The 12,521-nt window shown below is 45.4% G+C and overlaps 1 protein-coding gene across 3 annotated transcripts in view; it reads right to left on the bottom strand.

Moving 5' to 3' along the window:
* The window catches only part of CAMKK2 (calcium/calmodulin dependent protein kinase kinase 2), a 111,051-nt gene extending 108,274 nt beyond the window's left edge, over positions 1–2,777 (bottom strand). Inside the window, exon 1 of one of the 3 annotated variants that reach the window (XM_075834478.1) lies at positions 2,623–2,777. The gene's annotated coding sequence lies outside the window, so the exon portion shown is untranslated. Of the gene's footprint in view, positions 1–1,672; positions 1,843–2,622 lie in introns of those variants that run through there. The other 2 variants (XM_075834453.1, XM_075834460.1) reach the window with 2 other exon arrangements.
* Positions 2,778–12,521: the final 9,744 nt, after the last annotated feature.

The raw sequence follows: 12,521 nt of genomic DNA, 5'->3' as shown, positions 1-12,521 counted from the left end.
CACATAATTCTGTATATAGTCCCTCAATAGCCCCTCAAACATTTTCCCCAAGATGGATGTTAAGCTTACTAGTCTAAAATTACCCGGGGAAGGTGAAGAATATTGATTCTGGGAATGCCCCTTTAAAACACTAAAATGTTAAGAAGCTTAACTTTCATGGACTCAAACAATTATTTTGAACGATTGACATCGCTGATATACGAGACCTGATAACTAATGTACGGATTGCCAGCCTGGGTTCAGTAGATTGAGTGGCCAAGCCCACAATAAGTCGTGACAGCTTCAAATTAAAGGGGGTCTCAAAGCTAAAATCAACCATTGGGCATCCAATATGTATATCCGATGTAGTTATGCGAGTATAATATATATAATAGAAATTGTGTATATATAGAACCTCCTTAAATCAAGACCAAATTAGTATACTAAATGCACAGTACCAACGTTGCCATTCTGATCTGTAACAGTATTATAGGCACATTATAGACATGGTCTCATAAAGAAAACCCATTCACTAAACACAGGCGCATGTCCGGACCCTGGAACCCCTAGAAATCGCTGGGCTACAGGGGAAATGTAGTATTACATCCCGGCCATTCATGCATGGACATGCCAGTTCGTCAAAGTATGGAACGCTCTTACGTAGCAGCTGCCCGCTATGGCTCATATGACATGCACGTGACCTAATCGAGAATGCGTGCAGGGGTTATCTTTATGAGACAGCCCCCCCCCTTTAAGAGAATATAAATGGAATACGTAGGACCCCTATCAGCGAGAGAGCTACTACAAAGTGAAGCTCTTGTGCAGTAGGACAGAACACTTGTGTGAATTACGAGGATGAGCTATTGAAATCGATAGGTGCCAGAAAACTCATCGGATGCTTTCCCCAACTATAAGAACTGGGGATACCAGCAGCAAAAACCGTACAATTAATTGATCATCTCAGAAATGTTGCGGTCCTGAGCACTACTTTTACAAGGGCAAGGAGAGGTTTGCTCCCCTTCACTGCCATGTGGGGGAAGGGCAGCGACAACCTTTGTGAATTCATTTAGTCCTCAGAGCAGTGGTTGTACCGTAACTTGGGCCATAACCTAAAGATCTCTTCTTGGTCATGATGCAGGCAAAGTCTATGGGGTTGATGGAAACAGTGTGTGCTGTACTCGTCTCGGTCAGTCTCTTAGACTTCGAATGAAGCAGCAAGGCACATGCTCGACCGCTCCTCCTCACTGCAGGGGGTACAGTCAGGAGAAACGGGGGCTCCAGACCCACGTTCTAGGGTCTCAGCGATCAAACATTTATCACCGACCCTTATCTGGGCACAAGCCCTTGTGCGCTTCGTTTTCATAAAACCTAAAATAATAAGCCTTCGTACTTTACTGTATGTAGATATTCTCATAAAAATGCAGGGTGGACAAAGTAAATCTAGGCTAGTGGTACAGCTACATGTATATAGTATTCCCAACAGCTGGATATGAACAAACCCATCAGATTAGTATCCCAGGCACACACCTATTGTTGTGGTATAGAGATAAAAAGAGGAAAATCACGGTACATTATATGCTACAACCGTATTCTCTGCAGCCGAAAGGGTTAACCCAGTACAAAACAATCCTAGGGTGAGGATACGGACATGGCAAGTTTTCCACACCACCCTTATCTATTATCATATACAGACCTGGTTGTAGACAGTTCCCACAGCTACAGAGCAGATTTTTTTCCCTGCTCTGGATCTACTTCTGCGTTTCGCATTCCTGTTACAGCTCTTTTCCTGTTAGTTCTCCTCCACCCGGACACCACTGATTCCAGCATCTGCCTACAATTCCCTATCAGCCCCCAGGCAGGCCACCCTAACACCACTAGCAGCACCCACCTCCAGCATGCCGCGGGCTCCTAGCAACCAGCATTACACAGTGTGCCAGCCTCTGAAGTGGGAGGACTTTTCCTTCCTCTAGATATAAACTCTACCCACAACCATATACATGTCTATCGTTGGACATATAAAACCGGTGGACAAATGCTCAAAAAGGAAATGAGCGTAGACTGGAACGCTGGTCATAGACAGCCTGGCACCCCAACAGATAACACTGTGCCAACCATTGAGGGTGGTAATGACACCACAGGACCAGTGGTTTACAACCCCTGGCTCTCCACCTGTTGTGAAACTACAACTCCTAACCTGCCGAGAGCCAACGGAGAGCCAAAGGCTGCAAACTACCGCCATAGATCCACAAACATTCTTTTGGGGAAGATTCTTCACCCATTTTGATGGCTCATACTCATTGCCAAAGCACCAATTCCCAACACAAAATACCAACATGTCCAGTCCATTGAGAGCCGTCACCATTGTCCAAGTGTTGATCCATTTAGTCACAATTTCTTTTAATGTGCATGGTCACTTTAAGGTGATGCTATGCAGCATGATGTCCCAGACATCCTGCATCTACAGTCTTATGAGAGGAAAGCAGGGGAGAGGGAGGTTATCAGTGAAACAGCCCATTACAGCTGGTATTCTACACTGCTAGAAATGGGTGCTGCCCACCTGGAGGAGAAGGCATTACCGTTATACGAGGGAGGGATGTGGGACTGTACTGAGCACATGCAGTGACGGGAGTACCGTGGTCTTACCTGCCTCCCGGGTGACTGGCAGCGGGTCATAGAGAGCATCAAATCCTGTCAGGGCAGTAGTTCCAGCGGTTCATGGAAGTCGTCCGGTGATTGGCTGCTAGGGACTTCCCCCAATTGTATCGTCCACCCATTCTCCCGCAGCTCACAGCGTGCCTCTGAATGGTCCAGATGTGCATGGATGTAAGGGACGCTCTGATTGGACCAATCTTTGCGTTTCGACTGAGAGGAATTGAGTTAACTCATCAACTGCCGGCTGGGTAAGCCATAAAACTTCAAATATAGGGTCTGAAATGTCAAAGGGCAGTGAGCAACAACAGGGGGCGCTCTAGTTAACGAGTCTTATCAGCTCATATATAGATCTGCTTTGCGCATATATGGAAAGATTGTTATACTTCACTGTATACAAAGAGTTAAACATGACAAAAAAAAAAAAAACAACCTAGAAAATCTAGATTCTCTTAGAATACCTCATAATATGACAGGTCACTCCCTTCCCCCTTTTTCATCTTCTGTGTTCTGACCACAATAGGCTTCTGTGGTAATAGAAGTCAGGGTATGTTCACACGCAGAGTTTTCAGGCGTATTTCGGGGGCGTAAATGCCCTGAAAAACGTTAGCTAAACGCCTACAACCATTTGCCCATTAAATTCAATAGGAAAAACAGCGTTTAGTTCAGACGCGGCGTTTTTTTTTTACGCCGCTGTATAAAAAAAAACAGCGCGCGGAAAAGGAAGTCCCGTAAAAAAGGAGCATGTCACTTGAGCCGTTTTTCATTGTGTCAATGGAAAACCGGCTCCAAAAACGGCTGAAAATCAGAGGCTGTTTTCCCTTGAAAACAGCTCTGTAAGGCTATGTGCACACGACCTCTTTTCAGACATAATGGAGGCGTTTTACGTGTCGAATTACGCCTCAAAAGACGGCTCCAATATGTTGGCAAACATCTGTCCATTGCTTGCAATGGGTCTTACGATGTTCTGTGCAGACGACGTGTAATTTTACGCGTCGCTGTCAAAAGACAGCTCGTAAAATGACGGCTCGTCAAAAGAAGTGCAGGACACTTCTTGGGACGTAAATGGAGCCGTTTTCTCATAGACTCCAATGAAACCAGCTCCAATTACGTACGTAAAAGACGCCGCAAAAACGTGAGTACATGCAAAAACGTCTGAAATTCAGGAGCTGTTTTCTCCTGAAAACGGCTCCGTAATTTCAGACGTATTTTGCGTTGTCGTGTGAACATACCCTAATTTTCAGCCGTTTCTGATTTTGCGTGTGAACATACCCTTAACGACGAGAAGTCGTCTTCCTTCACACACAATTTTTTCCGCGTTTTTAAATACTGTTAAAAAAACGCCATTAATTTCAAGCACTTTTTATTTTGTACCGGCGTTTTTGAAGTCCTATAGAGAAGTCTATGGGAAAAATGCCAGGAAAAACACCATATCTATAGCATGTTGCGTTTAAAAAAGTGCCACTGACCCAAAAACCGCCACAAATCAAAACGTCACTTTAGGACTTTAACCCTTTGGCACCACAGCCATTTTTGTTTTTTTCATATTCATTTTTTCCTTTCCGCCTTCCAAAAGCCATAACTTAAAATGTTTCAGGGCTTGTTTTTTGCAGGATGAGTTGTAGTTATTTCTGGCACCATTTAATGTACTATATATGTACACCGTGTGGTAAAAACGGCATTTTATCTTTATTCTGCGGTTCAATACGATTACGCCAATATCAAACTTATATAGACTTGAACAGTGGAAAAACTACTTGTTAAAACATTTTTTTTTTTTTTTGTGTCACCAAATTCTTTGAGCCATAACTTTTTTTATTTTTCCGTCGATTGAGCGTTGTTGGGGCTTTTTGGGCTGTAGTTTTTATTTGTACCATTTTGGGGTACATGCGAATTTTTGATCCCTTCAAGTAACTAAGATGACCAAAAAAACACAAATTCTTGCATTTTTGTTTTTTACAGCGTTTACCTTGCGGGTTAAATAATGCTATATTAGAATAGTTTGGACTTCTATGAACACGGCGATAATAATTATGTGATTCTTTTTTTAAGTAACTTTAGGGGGAAAATGGGAGAACGTTTTTTTTTGGAACTTTTAATATTTTTTTACATAAAAAAAAACGTTACTTTTTTTTATTGGTCCTCCTAGGGGACTTGAACAAGCGGTTGTTGGAACGATTGCATAATATACTGCAATACTTATGTATCGCAGTATATGGAGGTTTTTTTTTTGTTACCGGTTTTTATTAAGCCCTGCTTGATAGTAGCGCAAAGATGGCAGACCTGGGGCCTTCGTTATGCCCCCAGGCTGCCATGACAGCCATCGGCACCCTGCGATCACTTGAGCTGTCAGTGGAGGTTGCCATCCTCTTTTTAACGACTTAGATGCCGCGGTCGCTATTGATTCCGACACCCGCTGAGTATAGCGCAGACTCCCTCTTGGTGGCGGTCTCATACAGTTACATCACATGTCACCCAGGGGTTAAAGTAAAATCTGTCTGCAGCGTTTTTTATCTAACAAAAAAAATGCAGTGGAAAAACAGCACCAAAACGCCACAATTTCCAGCCTAAGGGCCTGTTCACACTTAGCCCATATTCAGACGAACGTATTTTACGTTTGAAATAACGTACAGCACACGGATCCATGCAAATCAATGGGGCCATTCACATGAGTAATCTTTCACGCAGCGTGTCCGTCGTGTGAAACTCACTGCATATCCTATTTTAGCCCGTTTTTGCGGACCACGTCGCCCATTGAAAACAGCACACGGAAAACATCATGGCTACGTTACAGTAAACATCTTTATATGTTCCTTTTGTTTGCCACAAACCTGGTATGAACAGAGCCTGGAATCATCCTGTGATGGTAAAATCTGGCGGTTCTCGTGATCTGCTTCCCGAGTCTAGGGCATAACATCGACACAGCATTGCTCTTATCTACCTGCTGGTCTCTATTAAGAAATCCCCCCCTCTGCTTGATATCACAAGATCCAGCAGGAGGACTATTCCTTTATACAGATGACTAGGTTAGGCCTAGGCAGATGACCCTAGATTTGGTCCGTTATTACGGACCCATTTATTTCTATGGCAGACGGACACCTTTCCGTATATTTACGGGAAGGTGTCCGGGCCGTAGAAACCTTCCGTAAAAAATAGGACATGCTTTATAATTTTATTTATTATACTTTATAATGGGAGCACGGTCCGCAAATGCGGATGACTGTCCGCAGCTGGCCGTGCCTGTAATCACGGGCATGGTCGCGTGCATGGGGCCTTGGATTGTGCTTTATTTTACCAGAGCAGCGCTGCAGGTGAAAGTCAAGTTGAGACTGAAAATTATGTTTCTATTATATTTTATGTTTGTTTTTGAGAATGTTTTTTCTTATTTTTTTTTTTTGTCTGAAAATGAATCAGTTTAAGGGCTTATTCAGACGAACGTGCTATACGTCCGTGCAACGCGTGTGATTTTCACGCGCCTCGCACAGACCTATATTAGTCTATGGGGCAGTGAAGACAGTCCGTGATTTTTACGCAGCGTGAGTCCGCTGCGTAAAACTCACGACATGTCCTATATTTGTGCGTTTTTCTTGCATCACGCACCCATTGAAGTCAATGGGTGCGTGAAAATCACGCGCACCACACGGAAGCACTTCCATGTGACGCGCGTGATTCGCGCAACAGCAGTCAAAAGTATAAATGAAAACAGAAAAGCACCACGTGCTTTTCTGTTTACAAACATCCAAACAGAGTGTCATAATGATGGCGGCTGCACGAAAAGAATGCAGCCGCGCACCATATGATCATGACACACGGAGCTGTTTCAGTGCCTTTTGCGCACGCAAAACGGCGCGTTTTGTGCGTGAGCAAAACGCACACGCTTGTGTGAATCCGGCCTAAGGCTGGGTTCACACAGAGTTTTTTTACGAGTTTTTTGACGCGGAAAAACCGGCTCGCGAGAAAAAGAAGGGACATGCTCTATCTTCGGCCGTTTATGCGTCTGACCTTCCATTGACATCAATGGGAGGCAGAGAAAGCGTATTTTGCGGCGTTTTATGCCCGCGGCGCTCAATGGCCGCAGACGAAAAACGCTGCGAAAATCAGTGTGCAGGCAGAGGAAAATCTACATCAAAGTTCCGTTTAGAATTTTGAGGCAGATTTTCCTCCTGCAAAAAACTCTGTGTGAACCCAGCCTTAAGAGGCTCTGTCACCAGTTTATAACTTCCCTATCTCCTACCTAATCTAATAGGCGTTTTGATTACTACTGTTTTGTTATTTTAAAAAAACCGTTTATTATTGACCAAGTTATGAACATTTTTCGATTTATGCAAATTTTTTAGAAATGCCCAACTTGGCATTTTTTTTTCTATTCACCAAGTGGGTGTTGTATAGAAAAGTGTATGACGCTGACCAATAATCCAGTGAAGGACCTGCGGGAGGAAGTGACGTCACAGCGTGATCTCACAAGATCACGCTGTGCTGTGAATCAAGCTGGGCTGAAATGAAGAGATTGTATGATGCCGATTGGTCAGCGTCATACACTTTTCTATACAAAGCCCACTTTGTGAATAGAAAAAAAAACGGGCATTTAGAAAAAATCCGCATAAATCGAACATTTTTATAACTTGGTCAATAATAAATGTTTTTTAAAAAACAAAAACAAAAAAAAATGTAGTTATCTGCATCAAAGCGCCTATTAGATTAGGTAGGAAATAGGGAAGTTATAAACTGGTGACTGAGCCTGTTTAAAGAGAACCTTTCACCTGCCCATACACGTGCAGCTGCACAAACCCCAGGGTTTTTCCCAATTCCACCCCACAAATATATTTTTTTCCGTTTCCCAGTATATTATATAGTACTTTAAAGAGAACCTTTCACAAACCCTGGGGCACTTTAAAAAATTGTCTACCCTCCTCCGTTATTTAGATATCGGTGCCGTTATATTTGGTGCCTGATATTTAAATAACCCCCTGAACTGTCAATAAGGCGTGTACTGGCAAGAGGGTGTGTCACTGCTGGGGACAGAGCAAGAGCTGGAGAAAGGAGAGCGCACACTCTAAGGCCCCATGCACACGACCATAAAAACGCCCGTAATTACGGGCCCATAGACTTCTATTGGCTACGGGTACCTCCCCGTATGCTTACGGGAAGGTGCCCGTGCCGTTGAAAAAGATAGAACATGTCCTATTTCAGGCCGTAATTACGGCACAGGCAGCCCATAGAAGTCTATGGGGCTCCCGTAATTACGGCTGACTACGTGTGTGCACCCATAATTACGGGAGTGTTGCTAGGCAACGTCAGTAAATAGTCACTGTCCAGGATGCTGAAAGAGTTAATTGATCGGCAGTAAATGTTTCAGCACCCTGGACAGTGGCTACCGATCACAATATAGATAAAGCTGTAAAAAAAAAAAAGAAAAAAAAGACGTTCATACTTACCCAGAACTCCCTGCTTCTTCCTCCAGTCCGGCCTCCTGGGATGACGTTACAGCCCATGTGACCGCTGCAGCCAATCACAGGCCAATCACTGGCTGCAGCGGTCACATGGACTGCCGCGTCATCCAGGGAGGTCGGACTGGATGTCAAGAGAGGGACGCGTCACCAAGACAACGGCCGGGTAAGTATGAATTTCTTTTACTTTATTACGGAAAGGGCTGTCCCTTCTCTATATCCTGCACTGATAGAGAGAAGGGCTGCGGATTAGTGCAGTGCAATTTTGCAGCCAAAAACGTGCCCGTAAATACGGGTGGAATACGGGTGACACCGGACCCGTATTTACGGGCACGGGTCCGTAAATACTGGTGCAATACGGGTCGAATACGTGTGACCAAGGACCCGTATTTACGCCAGTATTTACGGGTGGACAAAAATACGGTCATGTGCATGGGGCCTAAGGGTATGTGCACACGCAAAATAAAAAATGTATGAAAATACGGAGCTGTTTTTCTATAGAGTCAATGAAAAACGGCTCCAAAAATGTCCCAAGAAGTGGCATGCACTTCTTTTTCGCAGGCGTCTTATTACGTGCAGTTTTTGGAAAACGAGGCGTAAAAAAAAACCCAGAAGGAACAGAATGCTGTATTTCCCATTGAAATCAATGGGCAGATGTTTGTAGGCGTTCTGCTTCCATTTTTTCAGGTGTTTTACGAGGCGTAAACGCCCTGAAATACGCCTGAGAACACTACGTGTGCACATACCCTCACTCTTCAGCTCTCGGCAGACAAGGACAAGACTGATCTCTTGCGAGAGAACAGTCTTGTACTTGTCTACCGAACTGGCAAGGGCAGGGGCGTAGCTAGGGGGGGCAGGCGGGGCATGTGCCCCGGGCGCAACTTAGAGGGGGGCGCCAGCGCCACCTCCTCCTGCACTATAATTGTACTTGTGTCTATAGGACACAGGTACAATTAGAAGCAATGAATGACCGGGCACGTTCCGTGCCCGGCTATTCAGCGCTTTTGTACCAGTGAAGCTTCTGACGATGAAAGGCGCTGATTGACAGGGAAAGTCATCCTGCCCAGCCAATCAGCGCCTTTGATAGACGCTTCGTTCAACCCCCAGGAGACCTGCGCAGAAGAGAGCAGGTCTCCATTGCTGCCGGCCGGCGTGGGAGCGAGATTAAGGTGAGTTTGAATAGTTTTGTTTTATTTTTTTTAATTCAAATGAAAAAGTGTGTGGCTGTATATAGTATATAGCCCCCCTGTAGATATAGCCCACCCTTGTATATAATGCTCCATAGATCGCCCACCCCTGTATATAGCCCCCCTGTAGATATAGCCCACCCCTGTATATAGTATCCCACAAATAGCTCCCCCTATAGTGCTCCACAGAAAGCCCACCCCTGTATATAGCCCCCCTGTACATATAGTCCACCCCTGTATATAGTGCTCCACAGATAGCCCACCCCTGTTTATAGTATATACAGGGGTGGGCTATCTGTGGAGCACTATATACAGGGGTGGACTATCTAGTGGAGCACTATATACAGTGGTGGACTATATGTACATGGGGGCTATATACAGGGGTGGGCTATCTGTGAAACACTATATACAGGGGTGGACTATATGTGGAGAACTATATACAGGGGTGGACTATATGTACAGGGGGGCTATATACAGGGATGGGCTTTCTGTGGAGCACAATAGGGGGAGCTATTTGTGGGATACTATATACAGGGGTGGGCTATATCTACAGGGGGCTATATACAGGGGTGGACTATATGTGGAGCACTATATACAGGGGTGGACTATATGTGGAGCACTATATACAGGGGTGGGCTATATCTACAGGGGGGCTATATACAGGGGTGGGCTATCTGTGGAGCACTATATACAGGGGTGGGCTATATCAACAGGGGGCTATATACAGGGTTGGGCTATATCTACAGGGGTGCTATATACAGGGGTGGGCGATCTATGGAACACTATATACAGGGCTGGGCTATATCTACAGGGGGGCTATATACAGGGGTTGACTATATGTGGAGCACTATATACAGGGATGGACTATATGTGGAGCACTATATACAGGGGTGGGCTATATCTACAGGGGGGCTATATACAGGGGTGGGCTATCTGTGTAGCACTATATACAGGGGTGGGCTATATCTAAGGGGGGCTATATACAGGGGTGGGCTATCTGTGGACCACTATATACAGGGGTGGGCTATATGTGGAGCACTATATACAGGGGTGGGCTATATTTACAAGGGGGGCTATTTACAGGGGTGGGCTATCTGTGGAGCACTATATACAGGGGTGGGCTATATCTACAGGGGGCTATATACACGGTTGGGCTATATCTACAGGGGTGCTATATACAGGGTTGGGCTATATCTACAGGGGTGCTATATACAGGGGTGGGCGATCTATGGAACACTATATACAGGGGTGGGGAATATCTACAGGGGGGCTATATACAGGGGTTGACTATATGTGGAGCACTATATACAGGGGTGGACTATATGTGGAGCACTATATACAGGGGTGGGCTATATCTGCAGGGGAGCTATATACAGGGGTGGACTATCTGTGGAGCACTATATACAGGGGTGGGCTATATCTACAGGGGGCTATATACAGGGTTGGGCTATACGTGGAGCACTATATACAGGGGTGGGCTATATCTAAGGGGGGCTATATACAGGGGTGGGCTATCTGTGGACCACTATATACAGGGTTGGGCTTTACGTGGAGCACTATATACAGGGGTGAGCTATATCTACAGGGGGGCTATATACAGGGGTGGGCTATCTGTGGAGCACTATATACAGGGGTGGGCTATATCTACAAGGGGCTATATACAGGGTTGGGCTATACGTGGAGCACTATATACAGGGCTGGGCTATATCTACAGGGGGCTATATACAGGGGTGGGCTATCTGTAGAGCACTATAGGGGGAGTTATTTGTGGGACACTATATACAGGGGTGGGCTATATGGGGGCACTATCTACAGGGGGCTCTATGGCAGGCACTATCTACAGGGGGCACAGTGTGTGTGTGTGTGGGACACGGTGTATGGTGCTATTATAATTAGAGGTGCAGTGTATGGCGCTATTATATTTAGGGGCGTAGTGTTTGGTATAATGATAACTTTATCTTTGTTTATAGGTGTAGAAATGTTGGAAAAGTGAGAAGCTGAAGACATCTGAGCGGCAAACTGCAGAAATGGGCTGTGACCGGGAGAAGTCATCATAGAGGTCTGGACCGGAGGGAGAAGAAAAGAACTAGATCCTGAGACGTCACCGGTGAGTCACTTAATGTAAATGTTTATTCTGCCTCTAATCAGTAATGTAGTCACTGTATAATCTGCAGTGAGATGATGGGTGGTATGATTATGATAGGATTGGGCTATATACAGGGGTGGGCGATCTATGGAACACTATATACAGGGCTGGGCTATATCTACAGGGGGGCTATATACAGGGGTTGACTATATGTGGAGCACTATATACAGGGGTGGACTATATGTGGAGCACTATATACAGGGGTGGGCTATATCTACAGGGGGGCTATATACAGGGGTGGGCTATCTGTGGAGCACTATATACAGGGGTGGGCTATATCAACAGGGGGCTATATACAGGGTTGGGCTATATCTACAGGGGTGCTATATACAGGGGTGGGCGATCTATGGAACACTATATACAGGGCTGGGCTATATCTACAGGGGGGCTATATACAGGGGTTGACTATATGTGGAGCACTATATACAGGGGTGGACTATATGTGGAGCACTATATACAGGGGTGGGCTATATCTACAGGGGGGCTATATACAGGGGTGGGCTATATGTGGAGCACTATATACAGGGGTGGGCTATATCTAAGGGGGGCTATATACAGGGGTGGGCTATCTGTGGACCACTATATACAGGGGTGGGCTATATGTGGAGCACTATATACAGGGGTGGGCTATATCTACAAGGGGGGCTATATACAGGGGTGGGCTATCTGTGGAGCACTATATACAGGGGTTGGCTATATCTACAGGGGGCTATATACACGGTTGGGCTATATCTACAGGGGTGCTATATACAGGGGTGGGCGATCTATGGAATGCTATATACAGGGGTGGGGAATATCTACAGGGGGCCTATATACAGGGGTTGACTATATGTGGAGCACTATATACAGGGGTGGACTATATGTGGAGCACTATATACAGGGGTGGGCTATATCTGCAGGGGGGCTATATACAGGGGTGGGCTATCTGTGGAGCACTATATACAGGGGTGGGCTATATCTACAGGGGCTATATACAGGGTTGGGCTATACGTGGAGCACTATATACAGGGGTGGGCTATATCTAAGGGGGGCTATATACAGGGGTGGGCTATCTGTGGACCACTATATACAGGGGTGGACTATATGTGGAGCACTATATACAGGGGTGGGCTA

Source organism: Rhinoderma darwinii, chromosome 1 (assembly GCF_050947455.1).
Source record: "Rhinoderma darwinii isolate aRhiDar2 chromosome 1, aRhiDar2.hap1, whole genome shotgun sequence".
NCBI classification, from domain to species: Eukaryota; Metazoa; Chordata; class Amphibia; order Anura; family Rhinodermatidae; genus Rhinoderma; species Rhinoderma darwinii.
The sequence above is the reverse complement of the archived record's forward strand: the minus strand, read 5'-3'. Positions and strand labels throughout refer to the sequence as shown.